Below are 15,510 nucleotides of genomic sequence, written 5' to 3'. Positions count from 1 at the left end.
CTTACCTTGAGCAGTGACTTGTGTGACCTCTGGCAATTGGTTCACCATCTGAATCCCTCAGCTAGATACCTCCCCACAGTGCTGCTCCTCCATTGACAGGCATTCCGCAGGGTCAGTTGTTTCCCAGCCAGAGTCAGCACTGGCACTGATGTCTGCCATTATCACTGGAGAGGCCCCGGGACTTCACTTGATGCTATCCCACTGGGATGACTGAGAAGAAGTAGGAGAAAATCAAGCAAACGCATGGGCTTGTCTAAGTGTTTCCTCATCTGTTTCTTGGCATCTTCCTTGCTTCCCTGGTTCTCCCCGCCCCAGACCTCCTTGTCTTCTCTCTTCCATTCAGAAAGACACGCATTCCTATTCTAAGTATCGCTTTAGGGCTAAAGTCTAAAGTCTTCTCTTAGCTGAAATTCAGTGTGCACTTGCCACTTGGCAGAGACTGCAAACAGCTCAGTGGGTGTTTTTATAGTCAGCATTAAAAAAATAATTGCCACAACCACTATTAAAGTTTTCCTCATTGTTGTAACTGTTGGCAAAGGCAAATGTCTGGGGAGATTGACTGCCTGAAAAGCTTCATTATGCTGCAAAAATATTTTTGCTGAAATTTCAACAGCTCCTAACTGTCAACTTTACCATGTGGTTTTTTTCTTTTTTAAAAGTCATCCTCCACCCTTCTCTAATAGGTCTTCCAATTCATGAAAACATTCAGGTCAGTTGTTGAATAACTGAATCTTCCCACATAATGAGCAGGTAGAATTATCAGGTAGCAGGCAGTGTTTGCTTGTAATCGTCAATAGGAGTTGCAGTGGGGCTAACTGTCATCTTGAGTGGCCCTGCAGCCACATCTAATTAAAAATGTCAAGAGAGAGTTATTTCTGTCTTTTGTTCCCACTGCTAGGTTATATGTTTTCTCTTCAGAAATCCAAGCTCAAAGTAAGACAGATATTTGGAACATGTGAATTTTCAGGAAACGTCTTCCCCCCCAAAGTACATAAAAGCATTTCGGCCTCATTCCTCTATCCTTCTGACTTCATCGGTTTCCGTCAGTTTATATGTTCAAGGCAGATATACAGTATCTGATAAATGCAAAGAGGGACATGAAGCCTTTTCCTAAGCAGCAAAGTTATACTTTTCCAACTGGACTGGGAGCCGGGCTGAAGGGACAAAACCTGGAGTCTCCCAAGACTCACTAACACTTGCCTAGCAATGGCAGTGGCTGCCACAGCTGCTAGCTTTCCTGCTTTCCTTTCTTTAATGCTTCACTGAACAGTCTTCCAGTTCAAGATAGGTAGATCTGCCAAAACTACAGAGCTTGGATTGCAGATAGAACGTGCTTAGATTTACAGAGCAAAGGAGCAGGAACATAATTTTCCGTCAACAGACTCTGGGTCTTGGCTAATTTAAAGTTTTGTGACTGTTCTTGGGATCAGTCCTGGGTCAAGCCACTGTGAGGTCCAGCTGACTACTTCACTCTCATGAATACTTTCTTTGAAATCTCTTTGAATGAAGAAAATCATTTATTGTTTTATATTTAGAGACAGGATCCCATTTGCTTTCTTTCATTCTTTTTTTGTTGTTTTTTCATCCCGACTCACATATAGAATCAAGATGTTGGCTTCCAGAAGCCCATATGTGAATTCACAGATGGCTTTTAAGGATAAATTTTTTTCTTGCCATTTGAATTATTTAGGTAATGTGCTTTACTTTCCAATACAGAATAAAAAACACTCTAAATAGACATCAGTGTCATATGGTGCCTAACGATTTCTTCAGGTACTGCCATCAATATCGTTTGGTGATGGTAGGGAATAAAACACAAACATTACTATGAGGTTTTCCTTGGACTTGCTTTCTGTAAGATTTCATTTAAAGTTGAATTCTAAAATGTTGAGAATACAACAGCTGGTATTCAAGGTTTGTTTTGAATTTATAGCTAATCAAGATAATAGTCTCTTCATAGGTAAAAGCAAAACTAGAATGCCAAAAAAAAGTAATGTACTTATAACCAATGCATTCTATTGACATATTTTAACTTTAATATTAGTTGATTTTTTACTAGAAAGGAAACAAGAGAGCATGCAGAGAACCAAGGCTTTTGTTAGGTATTGCCATAGGCATTTGGAATCAATTTGGTTTTAGTAGGTCATCATGCAAAGGGAAAACCAAACATGAGAAAGAAAACTCACTGGAAACTTGCCTCTGTAACATTCAGATCATTAAAAATCGACTTCCCCCACACCCACATCTTTATTATTAGACAGCCACCAGCAAATACACAGGTGATCCCTGTAACTTTTGGTATAAAGAACAGAAAATGTGTTACAAGCCTACCCAAGATATAACTAAGCTTCATTGCGTAAGTCCCACTCTTACGGGGATTTTCAACAAATTCTCTGGCAACCTGACAGATGTGTCATAATGTCTAATCCCTTTAAAACCCCAAAGCTCTTGGAAAGTGGATGTTTTAAAAAAGCAGATTGGAAAACATGCTGTTCTTGTCTTGAGCTTTTTCCTTCAGTATCTGTACTGCCCCCCAATCCCTTCTTTCTGCAAAGTACTATAGAAGAGGCAAGATATAAATCTAGCATTGAAATAGTGCTAGGGAAACAGGAGCTAGATGGGATTTCCCTGCAGCTGAAACAATACAAGCAGAGGTGAACCTAAATGAGCTGACCTTTCCCCAACTAAAACCTCAAAGCTCTACCAGTTGATAAGAAGACTGCTTCAGCTGAACCACTCCAGGGCAGCACGCCTGCATACCTGAGTTAAAGAAATACGTTCCAGCTTGGAGTCTGGGAGGGCAAGAGAATAAAAGTAGGGATATTCTCATAATGAAAGAAATAATACCTGCCCCTCCCCCATCAAAGATCCTTCCCAACTTGCTCAGTGTTTTGAGCTCAGGTCCATATTTCTAAATGATAGAAGTCCGTGCTTACAGTACAGCATGGTGCCAGATTCAGTGGAGGCCAGGAGATGCTTTCATGGAGTGAAGTGACACCCTTGGAATTGCACACAGTTGTGAGGTCTGCTTCTCAGACATTTGGACAACTGCCACGAGGAAGGGAGGGAGGAAATTGAGCCAGTTTGCCTTCTGTTACAGACCAGCCTTTTGGATGACAGAATTCTTTCCAATCAAAATGCCATGGATTACTCCCTGCTGTGAGCTAATAGGGTGCTAATTAGCATATTTCATTTACTTACTTAACTGGGATAGAAACCATTGGGCACGTGGCCCACTTAGAATGGTTTCCTGGGGATGCTATGAACTGTTCCGTTACCTTCATGCATTAAGGAAACCAGTTCACAGAAGCACAATACCAGGCATCCCCCCTTCCTTATCCCATCACACCTCCCTCTCCCCCAAACACACTCAGGCAGTACAGACAGGGGCTTGAGTCTAATCTGGTCTCACTTAAATAAGAATCTGAAATGAGAAATGAAATTGCATGGCCATTTCCCATGGTTCATCTCCATAAATGGTTTTTGGCAACTGCATGGACCATTCTTGACTTGCTGCTTCACCTGTAATGATGACTCTTGGGTATCAGCAGAAGCAGCAGCCTCTCCTGATCTCTTTATCACTCTTTCTCTCAGACCGGGAGCCAAATTCACACAGCAAATGAAGACTGTTGCTGGGTCCCAGGGCCCTCTCTGGACTATTACTTGGGGAATCTTAAAACACCTGTTTGACATAGTTTTCTTTTTACTTTGGGAACGACTCACTTTGTAATTCTCAAGCTGCAGTAAAGTACTTTTAAGTTCTTTGGAGTTCCATATCTGTTAATCTCTCTAATGGCATATTTTCAGTTTGTTCAGGGACAAATTATTAACAATGTGCAATGAAAACAAAGAAGCCAAAACCTACTCTGCAAAGAGGAATGTATCCCAATCTCAAATTGCTTCCTGTGGTGTGGGGCCCATGTGCTAAGCAGTATTATCAAAGGGCTGAAAAACAGGCAGTCAGTGTTCTACAAAGAACTCTGCTTGAGTGGGCAAGGAGAGAGAGAGAGAAAAGAAAAAGGCAACCTTACACAGTAGGGTGTTTTTCTACAACAGGGTAGAAATGAATATGTGTAAGGGCTTTTGTGGTATTTCTGCATAATCTTTATTTCTGAGGACTCGGTTAATGGTACCATGATACTCTTAGTTGTCAAAGCCTAAAAATCTTGGAGTCATGAATAGTTTCTCTTATTCCGAGCAGTCACTGAGTCTTGTCATTTTTACTTCCTGATGCTTCTCAGCCGTGTCTTCCCTGCTTTTCCATTGTTACTGCCTGGTTCAGGCTAAGTCACCTGCCACCTAGACCCTTGCTACTTAAAACATTCTCCATGGACTAGAGGATTAGCCTCACTTGGGAGTCGGCTGTAATTCAATGACTCTCTCATCCTCAGGACAAATCGCACTTCGCCTTTTAATAAGGCCCGCAGATGATTCATCAGTCCATTAAAATCTGAGGAGCACTGAGCTAGGCCACCATAGGCTGCCATCTTGCTGGCTTCCACCATCTGTTTCCTCTCTGCCTCCCATGCACATCCTCATGGTCCACAGATCTGATTATGATATTCGTCTGCTTAAATGTTTCCATAGCACTCCATAATCTACCAAATAAAATTATATAGCAGCTATGATATTTTCAGTCCACAATAACAGACAGCCATAAAACATAGCTTTACTTTTCTGTATAGAACATAGCTTCTATGTCAGGTTTTCTATGCTTTCTGATGTTGGGAAATTTCCTAGTTAATTCTAGATCACCACAGTTACTTCATGTTATCTCAGCCATTTCACATTTAAACTTAGTTAATCATGATTTGCTGTTCTTTACTTTTCACCTCATAGTGACATCAAAAATCCTAGGGATCGCTATAGTTTTCTGGCATCACCTGGAAGTTCATTGGCTATTTGCTGGTGCCTCTCCAGGCTGGAGTAGGTCTCCAGGCTCTGTCATCACTCCATGCTGATGTTCCCTAAGTGGCCAGACCCCCATGTTTCCATATGGTTTTGGATTTTACCATCTTTGCTGCTTTCTCTTCTGGCATATCTTTATGACAACCTTTGGGCTAGCTAACTTTCTTTCCTTTTTAGTTGATATATGAACCCATCTTGGGGGATACAGAAAGACTTGACTTCTTTGTGGCCAAGAGAGATGCAGTGGGGCTGCCCAGATCCTCTGTAACCCATATACATCCCCAGCTATTATTCTCCAGCATTTGTGTCTGGGCACCTTAAGTTTCTAATACACTTTTCAGCTTTTCTTCTTTACCACCCCAAATTTTACTCTGTGCTCTATCAAATGAAACGCGAATTTATCTGTGTCTTCAGTCTCTTTATAGAACATCTCCTTCACTTTAACCTAAACTTTGTATAGGCTCATAATAAATAAATAAATTAGTAATAAAGATATTCTACCAAGTACTTAACAATCTTGAGGCCTTGAAACTCTGGGCCTACCAATATTGCCAGCAATAAACCATAGAGAAAACTCAACTCATATGGTTTTATGTGGATCACTTAGTGTCTTTGCATCCACATTAAAATGCTTATAGGAATTATGAAAGAAAAATAAATCTCAGGACCCCCAAATCAGTAAGCCAAAGGGAAAAGTCAAGCTGGGAACTGCTTAGGGCAAATCTGCCTCCTATCCTATTCCTAAAAATGATAGCTACCAAAATAAAAAAGCTGCATACCTTCTTTGCAATTTGACCAAAATGAAATTCCTGTGGACAAAGAACAGATGGAACTCAAAGTCATCCCTCTGCTCACCCGACAAATGCTTTTCTAATTGCTTCCTTTTCCTTATTGTTTCACTAAACCAGCATAAGGCGTAAGTGGCTATTCCAGTAAATCGTGTATTCAGTGAAAGGTGACTCAGAAACTCAGAAGAATGCAACTGTTTGTCTTTTATCTACCTATGACCTGGAAGCCCCCTCCCCTCTTCAAGTTGTCTTACCTTTCTGGGCCAAATCAATGTACATCTTACATATATTGACTTGTTTATGTCTCCCTAAAATGTGTAAAACCAAGTTGTGCCCTGACCACCTTGGGCACATGTCATCAGGACCTCCTGAGGCTGCGTCACAGGTGTTTTCTTAACCTTGGCAAAATAAACTTTCTAAATTAATTGAGACCTATCTCAGATACTCTTGGTTTACAGAATAATACTCTCTGCCAGATAATTATGATATACTTTGAGACCCCTGGGAGATAAAAACCATAGGTAGCCTTTGCATTTCTTAGTTTATCCTATTTTGTCCAGAAATGTTCTCCTATTTTATTTTCATGTATCTTATTTCACCTATTAAATATTGGGCAATCCATCAGGAAGGGACTATTTCCTTACTTCATAGTAATTAGTCTTCATAGTAATTAGTACAATACTAAGTAAACAGTCAATACCTATTGAATGCATATCAAATTGATAAATATATAGAATTCTACTCCTGTATGTGCTGAACTATGTAAAATGTCCTCTGTCTCTGGGAAGTCTATGATATAGCTTGTTGGTTTATTCAAGAGTGTCTAATTTTAATATCACAGCTGTTTCTTAATTTAAACCACTAATACATGGCTTCAGTTACAGCGGTACTTTGTCAGAGGTTAACATCAAGTGTTTTTATTGAAGACAACATCCTTCAAAACTAAACATCACATATTTAACAACAATGTATTATTCTCTCATTCAGGAATGTATTAATTCAGTTGTTAATAAATCAGTGATTGTTCTTATTCTTCATTGATTGATTTAAACCCTTCCCAGAGCACTTCTTTTGGAATTCTTACCTAATTTCTCAAGTTCTGATCTGAAGCCTCCATCTCCATAAAGCCTAAAACCTTTTATGTTGATCCCAAATGGAAGTGATTCCATCTTTTCAAACATTTACAGTGTTCTATCTTATAGAAATTTACTATTTTCCTGATTTGAAATTCTCTTCAGAGTAGAAACAGTATGGGCCTTCATTTTGCGGCCTACAAAATGCCATACAGTAAATGTCCTGTAACGATTTGAGTCTGGTCAACTGAAATAACAGGATATTCCGTTTTCATTTTTGAACATGTGATATTATTTCTTGCTGGAAATACTATGGGAACTATCAATAGACACTTTGGCGTTATAGCCCACATCTCCTCCTAAGAATTCTTCCTAATAACTGAGGTCTCCAAAACATCAGCAAGTATGTTGTTTGCTAGAAACTTATTGGAAGAAGGGAAAGAATAAGTTCTGATTTATTAATTAATGCCAGGCTTCTCTGACCTCAAAGTGTTGGCGAGAATTTATGATTCATTCAAAATAAATGTATAATAATACAGTTATTTATATATGTTTCATTGCCAATGCCTTAAATCCTAAACATTTGGTATCTATTCTGCTCCTCTAAGCATCCATGTAGTTGCTACTGGAAAAGTAGCCATGGATTTTATGAACTGGTAAGCAGTAACTTGATTCAAGTTCCAAATTGAGAAAATTTTCCCTAAAGAGAAATCTACTTTTCTAACTGGACACTATCAGTTATGAAATACAAAACCCTGGTGAAAACACTTAAAAATCATATTGCAACTAGGTTTTCAATTTTAGGGAACATACTGAATAACAGTTGTGACTATCTTTCATATGTTATAGAAATAAGCTAGAACATGTTTAGGGCAAATAAGAGGCAAAATAGTGTCATTATTAAATGTACTGAGCTAGCTCTCAAGTATCAGTGGGCTGGGGTTTCCCTGGTTTATTCAGAATAAGCCCTGAGAAAGTATGTGAAAATGCAAGTCAAATTTCTAAGTCTAGCTCCCTGGGCTATGCTCTTTCTAATGGACCAACTATTAAACTGGTCATGAAATCTACATGAATCTAGCACTTCCTTAGTAATCCAGTTTTCTTGATGGGCAGATTATGGGGGAGATGTTTTGGGGGAAGAAGAACACTGAACTTGGGAGACCAAAAGCACTGATGGAAAACTATGCATATCCCTCTCCAGCATCTGTCTGAGGCTCAAGAGCTATGTATGGGCTTAGAGGAAAGCCAGACTATCTTTCATGAAACCTCATACTCAGAAACTTCATTAAAAGATGATTTTATTCCTCAGCTTACCAATGGGTTTCCTAGAGGTCTTTCTGAGGACATCTTATTTCCTATTGAAAGAAATACAAGAGGGAGAAGGTCATATGGCTGTAAGCCATTGTTGCTGTTGCAGGGAATGTTGTGATTTGAGAAGTGTAGTAAGTTATATAAACCAAGGATGTGGTCCAGGATGGCTATCTGCAGGAATTTAGAAATGGAGTTAGTCTTCAATTCTCTGGTTAATTAGTTAACTGTTAGAGGACAGTGAGCAATATACCAGTATATCAAAACTTGGAGAATTTTAGCCAGTTTTTCTAATGCCATTACTTTTAATGGCAAAACCCACAGTTACTTTTGCACCAACCTAATACAAGGTTGGAAATGTTCTAGGAGCTGCAGTTGAATATTCTGTAGCATGACAGTCCCTGAAAGCAGAAAATCTTTTTGTTAAACAAGGGTGGCTGGGCAGGTTGGTGTAGGTGAAGTAGATGAAGTCCCTCTCATATTTTAGTTTCCAAAATTGGGCCTTAATCAGGTACTTTTGGAGTACCTGATGCTTGTGAAATGGAAAGGTGCTAAAAAAACAAAAAAATGATGGCCTTCTCTTCTCCTCTGGAATTCCAGAACAATCTCACCTTTTGCATCTAATAGCCTACAATGGGACAAGCTAAGAAGCCACATGGGATTTGGAGGGGTCAGGTTTCCAGAAGAATATAAACTTGATTGAAAACATAGTTCCCAGTGCTAACCTTCCTCAGCCCCATGTCATCATACTGGGGAATGAGTAAAGTTTGGGATAGAGATAAATAAGGTCTTTCTTCCCTAGGATGCAGCAATGGTTTATGGTCCAAACCAACTACATAAATTATTGGAAAAAAATATACAAAACAATGGAGAATAAGTGGATGGAAGACAGTGACCTGTGAACTCTGTGGTGATGGGATGGTTTTAATTGCCCTGAGCCCACTTACACTAAAGCTGATGATACCATAGGCAAAAACCCCTCCCCACACTTTTTGGTTGACAGATTAAGTTCCAGTTCTCCACCTCAGAGTTTTCAAATACAGTCATGTGTCACTAAAAGATGGAGATATACTCTGAGAAATGCATGATTAGGGGATTTCATCACAGACATAGTATATTTGTGATGTACCCTATATATAATGTACACAAACCTAGATGGTATAGCCTGCTACACAGCGAGGCTAATGGTAGAGCCTATTGCTCCAAGGCCAGTTGCTCCTAGGCTACAAACCTGTACAGCATACTGTAGATAACAGTAACGCACTGGTACTTGTGTATCTATACATATTCAAACATAGAAGAGGAAATGTGTTTTGCTGTGACATTCTGTCACTAGGCAATAGAAAATGTTCAGTTCCATTATTTTTTTACGGGACTACTGTCCTATATGTGGTCTGCCATTGACTGAATGCCATTATGTGGTATATGACTGTACCCATAACTTAGAGTTAACCTGGAGGTGGTGGCCTTAGGTAGTTGACGAAGGCTCTGGCTTATGGGATACCGGCTAGACATAGCATGTTGGCATTCATCAAATAGCCCATGTCTCCTTGGTTTGAGTGATTAGATGAGATGTTCAGTGAGAGCTGTATGTTGGTAAACTAGAAAGGTCTCCTTTTACTCATCACTAGATACCGATGAGTTTGTAGGTGTCCTGGGTATCTCCTTTTATCAGAAGCTGGTGATATGCTCAGACAGATAACGTTCACACTGATAACTGGGGTTTTCGTGGCAGAAGCAGAACAGCCGACTCTAGGAAATACACTGTGATCCCTTTGGGGTAAATGCAAAGCTTGATGATCTCCTGCCTTCTGTTGGTGTCCATATACTGGTGGAACACTTTGACCTTGGGTTTGGAGAGAGATGAGAACATAAAACTGAGATTTCATATTATTTGTATAATCGTATTTGCAATATGTGGCCAACTCTTCAGATTTATTGCTGAACGGAACTTCCCATAAGTTCCGTTCAGCAATAAATAAGGCATCAGGACAGGAAGAATCCAGGACTCATCAGGCAAGGTAAATAATACTGGCAGCAGCTAGCTAGGATCAAGGCAAAGCCTGGGTTTTCCTGAACATGGGTCATGGTGGGGGTCTGACTAACAAAGACCTGGAAACAAAAGTAAATGTGGGCAACAGATAATGAAAAGCACAACTTTCTTGCAATGCCTAACTTGATGACAGAAGTTTCTTGGGTACTGATACCTACCGAAAGAAGAAAGGGGCTTAGAATAGGGTAAGAAGCTAGCTAAATGGCCCAGATTTGGTTTTTATAGCTGTATGTAGCCCCTGAGATTATGAACCTAAGGCTCTGACTCAGGACCAGTCAGCTGATCACTCTGGGCATCATAGTTTACCTTCTTCTTCTTCTTCTTCTTTTATTTTTTAATAAGAAAGAAAGAGAGAAACAAAGAAAAAAAAAAAAAGAAATGAAGAGGAAAAAAGAGGAAGAGGGAGAGAGAACGGGAGTGTTACTTAATTGCCCAGGTTAGAATGCAGTCTAAAAATGGGTATTGAAAACCTCCCTTATACCATCAATTGTACTTAATAATGGCCAACCAATATTTCATTTAAACCTGTCAGTAGGTGTGATGCGGTACTTATAAGAGTGTATATTATGTGTATTTAAAATGGAGAGGTCTATACATGTTTATTAAGTTTACTTGTTCCAGATCTGAGTTCAAGTCCTGGATATCCTTACTGATTTTCTATCTTGTTGATCTAATATTGATGATGAAATCTCCCACTACTACTGTGTGGGAGTCCAAGTCTCTTTACAAGTCTTATGTATCCTGTATTGGGTGTGTACACATCCAGGATTGTCAGCTCTTCTTGTTGCGTTGATCCTTTTACCATTACGTCCTCTTTTGATCTTTGTTGCTTTAAAATCCATTCCATCAGAGGCGAGAATTGCAACCTCTGCTTTTTATTTATTTATTTATTCATTTATTTTTGCTCTCCATTTGGTTGGCAAATCTTTCTCCATCCCTTTGTTTTTTTTTTTTTTTTTTTTATTTTATTGGATTTTAGGTTTTGGGGCACATCCCTTTGTTTTGATCCTTGCATGTAAGATGGGTCTGGATGCAACATACTGATGGGTTTTGGTTGTATCTTTTGATTGGGGGATTTAGTCAATTTAAATTTAGGATTACTACCATTTGATGTTAGCTGGCTATTTTGCCCATTAGTTGATGTAAATTCTTCATTATGTTGATGCTCTTTACTTTTTGGTATATTTTTAGAAAGGCTAATACTGGTTGTTCCTTTCTGTGTGTAATGCTTCTTTCAGAAGCTCTTGTAGAGCAGGCCTGGTGGTGATGAAATCTCTGAGTACTTGCTTGTTCACAAAAGATTTTATTTTTCCTTCACTTGTGAAGCTTAGTTTGGCTGGATATGAAATCCTGGGCTGAAAGTTCTTTCTTTAAGGATGTTAAATATCGGCCCCCACTCTCTTCTGGCTTGTAGGGTTTCTGCTGAGAGATCTGCTGTGAGTCTGATAGGTAACTCCCAGAAGTTTCTCATCATCCACCTTTTGAAGCCTATTTCTGTTAATGGAACACAGTCATTCTCCATTAGGCCTTTTTCCGCCGCTGATGAGGAACTGTAATCCCCTGTAGAGGGAGAGGCATTCTGATTCTGGGTATTCTCAGCCTTTTTAGGCTGGTTTCTTCCCTTCATTATAAATTTGTCCATCTGTCATCTTTGTAATTACCACCTTTCTAGTTACATTTCTGAGTGGATGTCCAATTTATTGATTCCCAGCATTGGAATCTGAGCAACACACTGCAGCGGCTAAAACAGTGGCGTTAAGATTGATGGTGCTTTTCTGCCCGGGAATCTCCGGTCTGGCTTCCTTAATAGGCAACTCTGCCTTCCCGGAGCTCCAAATGTCGGCCAAAAGGGGAATCAGTCCTATTTACTCTGCACCAAGAACCGCCGCACCAAGGCACCAGCAAAACTGCCGCACCGGCCACAAGAGCCACGGTGGTGACCCATGGGGCTCTTTCGCTGGGAATCTCCTGGTCCGTGAGCAACAAAAATTCTTCTAAAAGTGTGGCGTCCTCTCGTTTTCTGCGCTTTCACTGGGAGCCACAATCCCGAGCTGCTAACGATCAGCCATCTTGGATCTCTCTCTCATAGTTTATCTTCTTGTCATTAAGGACTAGAGTGCGGCTGGAGCTAGAGTCAGCAGTTATTTAGGTGAGTGGCATTGCCATGGAGAGGTCATCACTGGATGATAGTGGCCTTCCCATTGCTATAAAGGAATAGTTATTCAACTTGGGGGCACATCTCATCCGTAGGCAGCAATGGCTGATGAGCATGAGCAGCAGAGGTTTTTCTGGCTTTAGGTCGGGTTTTGGTAGCCTGGTCTATCTAGTCTAAAGGCCTTAGGATCAAATCTGGGGTTTTCTATGTGTTTTATGTTATAGGACTATGGGGCAAGTGAAGGGAGACTACCCCTTAGAGAGGTGGGCAACAATCCCATTTCCCCTTGGGTCCTGCCAGTGTATCATTGGCTATCTCTTTTTAGGCAGGTCACAGGATATATTGCTAGGCATTGCCACATGTCAGTGGTCTCCGGGGACAGAGAAAAGGCCTCATTCTCTTCTCTGCTTCATGAAATGGCCAGAACTCACTGCTTGCTAAGTATACTCATACACACACACACAAATGGCATGCCCTGCATACCTGGAACTTTGTATCAAGTGGCTAAAGAAGTTAAAGGCATTTATTGGCTCAAGTAAGTTAAAAGTGAGTAAGTGGAACGTACTAAACAAATGGATCATACTATACAATGGATCAACCATTTCACCAAACACCTATTTCATTTTGTTTATCCCCTTAACTTCCAATATTGACCTTAGTCCAAAGCTGGCAGACTTGAAATGGCTTTGAACATCTCCTGAGGCAAAATGCCTTTTCATTTATACCCATCAGGAAGTGAAAATATCTCTCCTTTTCCAGAATCCCTAGACAGCATCTCCTGTTGACTCATTAGCCCAAACTAGATTATGTGCCTGCTGTTAAACCAATCATGGTAGTCTGGGAGATGAGCTTCACTAATGGGATTATATTAATCAGGGCCTTTTATAGGTATTTAAGCCACTAAATTATTTTTGATATTTTAAATAAAGTACATAGTGACACTTAAACATAATCATCACTTTTAGAATAGTAGAATTATTCTGAATTAATAAAAGAAATCTTAGTTTCCTATTAATTCCATGAAGGACTAGGTAAAACACAAAAGACTTGCCAATCTGGTTAATGTTAAAAATACATTGTGGATGATATTGGCTAAAACCACATTTCCTAGAATTTTGAAAAATATCTTGTCTTCACATAGATGCCTGGTCTGCCCTATATGATTTATGTGAAATCCTGCTTTGATGCAGGAGGATGGTGTAGATAAAGGTTCACAGATCCTTATGTCTCTACAATACTAGAAAAATGCACAGGAAATAGTCTACATTCTTCTTACCACAAAGCAAATAATAAAGCCACACACTTGAAAAATAACTTTTTTACTGTCAGATGACTTGATAATCTCAGAAGAAAAGTAAGGCATGAGAATCTGGAGGGAAGTGGTTTCTGATTTCTACTCTGCCACATACAAACTGTGTTACCTTGGTCAAATCGTTTCACTTGTCTAAGCCCATTTCCTTACCTGTAAAATGCAGATGATGATGCTTACTCTCTTTCTACCCTATTAAGTTGCCATGAGGGTCAAATAAGATAATATGCCTGAAAGTGCTCTCTAAACTATAAAGGGCTTTTGCATGTAAGGTATTATTATTATATTTTGATTATTTCACTGCTAAAATTGCTTGAATAAATTTGTGGCCTTGGCAAAGTTGTTTAGCACATCTTATTCTTATTTTCTGTTCGTATAAGGAACGGATCCAGATGACCTCTAATATCTCTTCTAGCTCAGCTTTGGGGTATTTTAATTATATATATTTTTTGTGGCTATTGAAGAACACTTACACATTGGGCTGAGTGTCAAGGGAGCATGGATTTATAATGACCAGCTTTGGCCAGTAATGCTGAGGATCAGCTATAGCTACATCTTTGATGCAGTTTCCTGCAATTTTAGTGGTGGCAATTACAATCAACATAGAATATTTGTTCAGTGCCCTAAGCTGGTTTCTGTATATTAAGTGTGTATAAGTTTGCAAGTTAGCTTGTGGACATATTTTTTGAGAAAGAGTGTGCACAACTCAGAAAAGTGATGATTTCACCAAGGAATCCAATTTATTGGCAATTTCGGGAACAGGACTCACAGATTTTGATCTTCATGGGATAAGATTTGCAATTATTATATTTTTAGTTTTAAAGGAATAACTAAATTGGTGAGAAAATGGCCTCCAAAGCTAATGAGGAAGGGTTGCCTTTGATGGTAGAAGATTTTGAACTATCTAGATGGATAGAAAATTGAAAGAGAAGTTCAGAAAATTAGGACCTTGAAACAGTGAAGCATTAAGTTTTTGAACTGAAGGAATGCAATTTGAGAATCTTCTCTCTGTGTTCATTATAAACAGGGCTTTTATCTGTCAATATTTTCAGGCTATAAATATGAATTCCTTTGGCAGATACGATGATAATAACCATACCATAGCAACAATAATAGTTAACATTCATTACATACTTACTGTGTCCTGGGTGCTAATCTAAGTGCTATACATGTATGCTTTCATTGGATCCTAGCTATAACTTTATGTGATGAGTGCTATTATTTCCTCTTTCCAGATGGGGAAACTGAGGTACAGAATGGTTAATTAACTTATACAAGATCACATACTAAGTAAGGGACAGAGCTGAGATTCAAACCCATATAACACTAAAATCACATTTACCCTGTTGGATCTTTTACCATTACCGCCACCAAATGAATCATTAAGCCTCTTGTATTTGTTATTCTAGGCACATCACCTGTTAACTTATTTGATTCTCATAACACACTATGCAATAGACAGTATCATCACTGTCATCTTTATCTGAAAACTAAAGAGCAGAGGTCTAGCTCCAGAATTTGTCTTCTTAGCTTTTATACAGTAACAATAATATAATTTTAAAATTGTGGAAAAAATTTAATAGCAAGAAGTACTTGAGAGATTGTCATAGGTCAGCTGCAAAATGCTTTGTGCACATTATTTTTACTATAATTATATTAGGTGCAAATAGTTTTATCCTTGCTTTATAAATGACAAGACTGAGGCTTAGAAAAGTTAAGAAACTTGCCCAAAATCTCAAAAATGATAAGGATAGAATCCAAGACTCAGACTTTTGAGACTGACCTCAACACCCATGATCCTATATATAATTATAACACTATTTTGAACCATACTATCATAATGCTATTTTGAACCATTTGGAGCAGGACATTATAAAATGTTAGCTCTTTATGACCATGACATTTGTTCATTCATT

At 39.0% G+C, this 15,510-nt stretch overlaps 1 long non-coding RNA gene across 1 annotated transcript in view; it reads right to left on the bottom strand.

Annotated features, from left to right (window-relative positions):
* Positions 1 to 15,510, bottom strand: part of LOC128928203 (uncharacterized) — a 49,395-nt gene that overhangs the window by 24,330 nt on the left and 9,555 nt on the right. The window contains exon 2 of the long non-coding RNA XR_008473007.2: positions 6 to 210. This is a non-coding gene — a long non-coding RNA (uncharacterized LOC128928203). The remainder of the gene's footprint in view (positions 1 to 5; positions 211 to 15,510) is intronic.

The sequence above is a fragment of the Callithrix jacchus genome, chromosome 7, assembly GCF_049354715.1.
Source record: "Callithrix jacchus isolate 240 chromosome 7, calJac240_pri, whole genome shotgun sequence".
Classification (NCBI taxonomy): Eukaryota; Metazoa; Chordata; class Mammalia; order Primates; family Cebidae; genus Callithrix; species Callithrix jacchus.
This window is presented reverse-complemented; position numbering and strand designations above follow the sequence as displayed.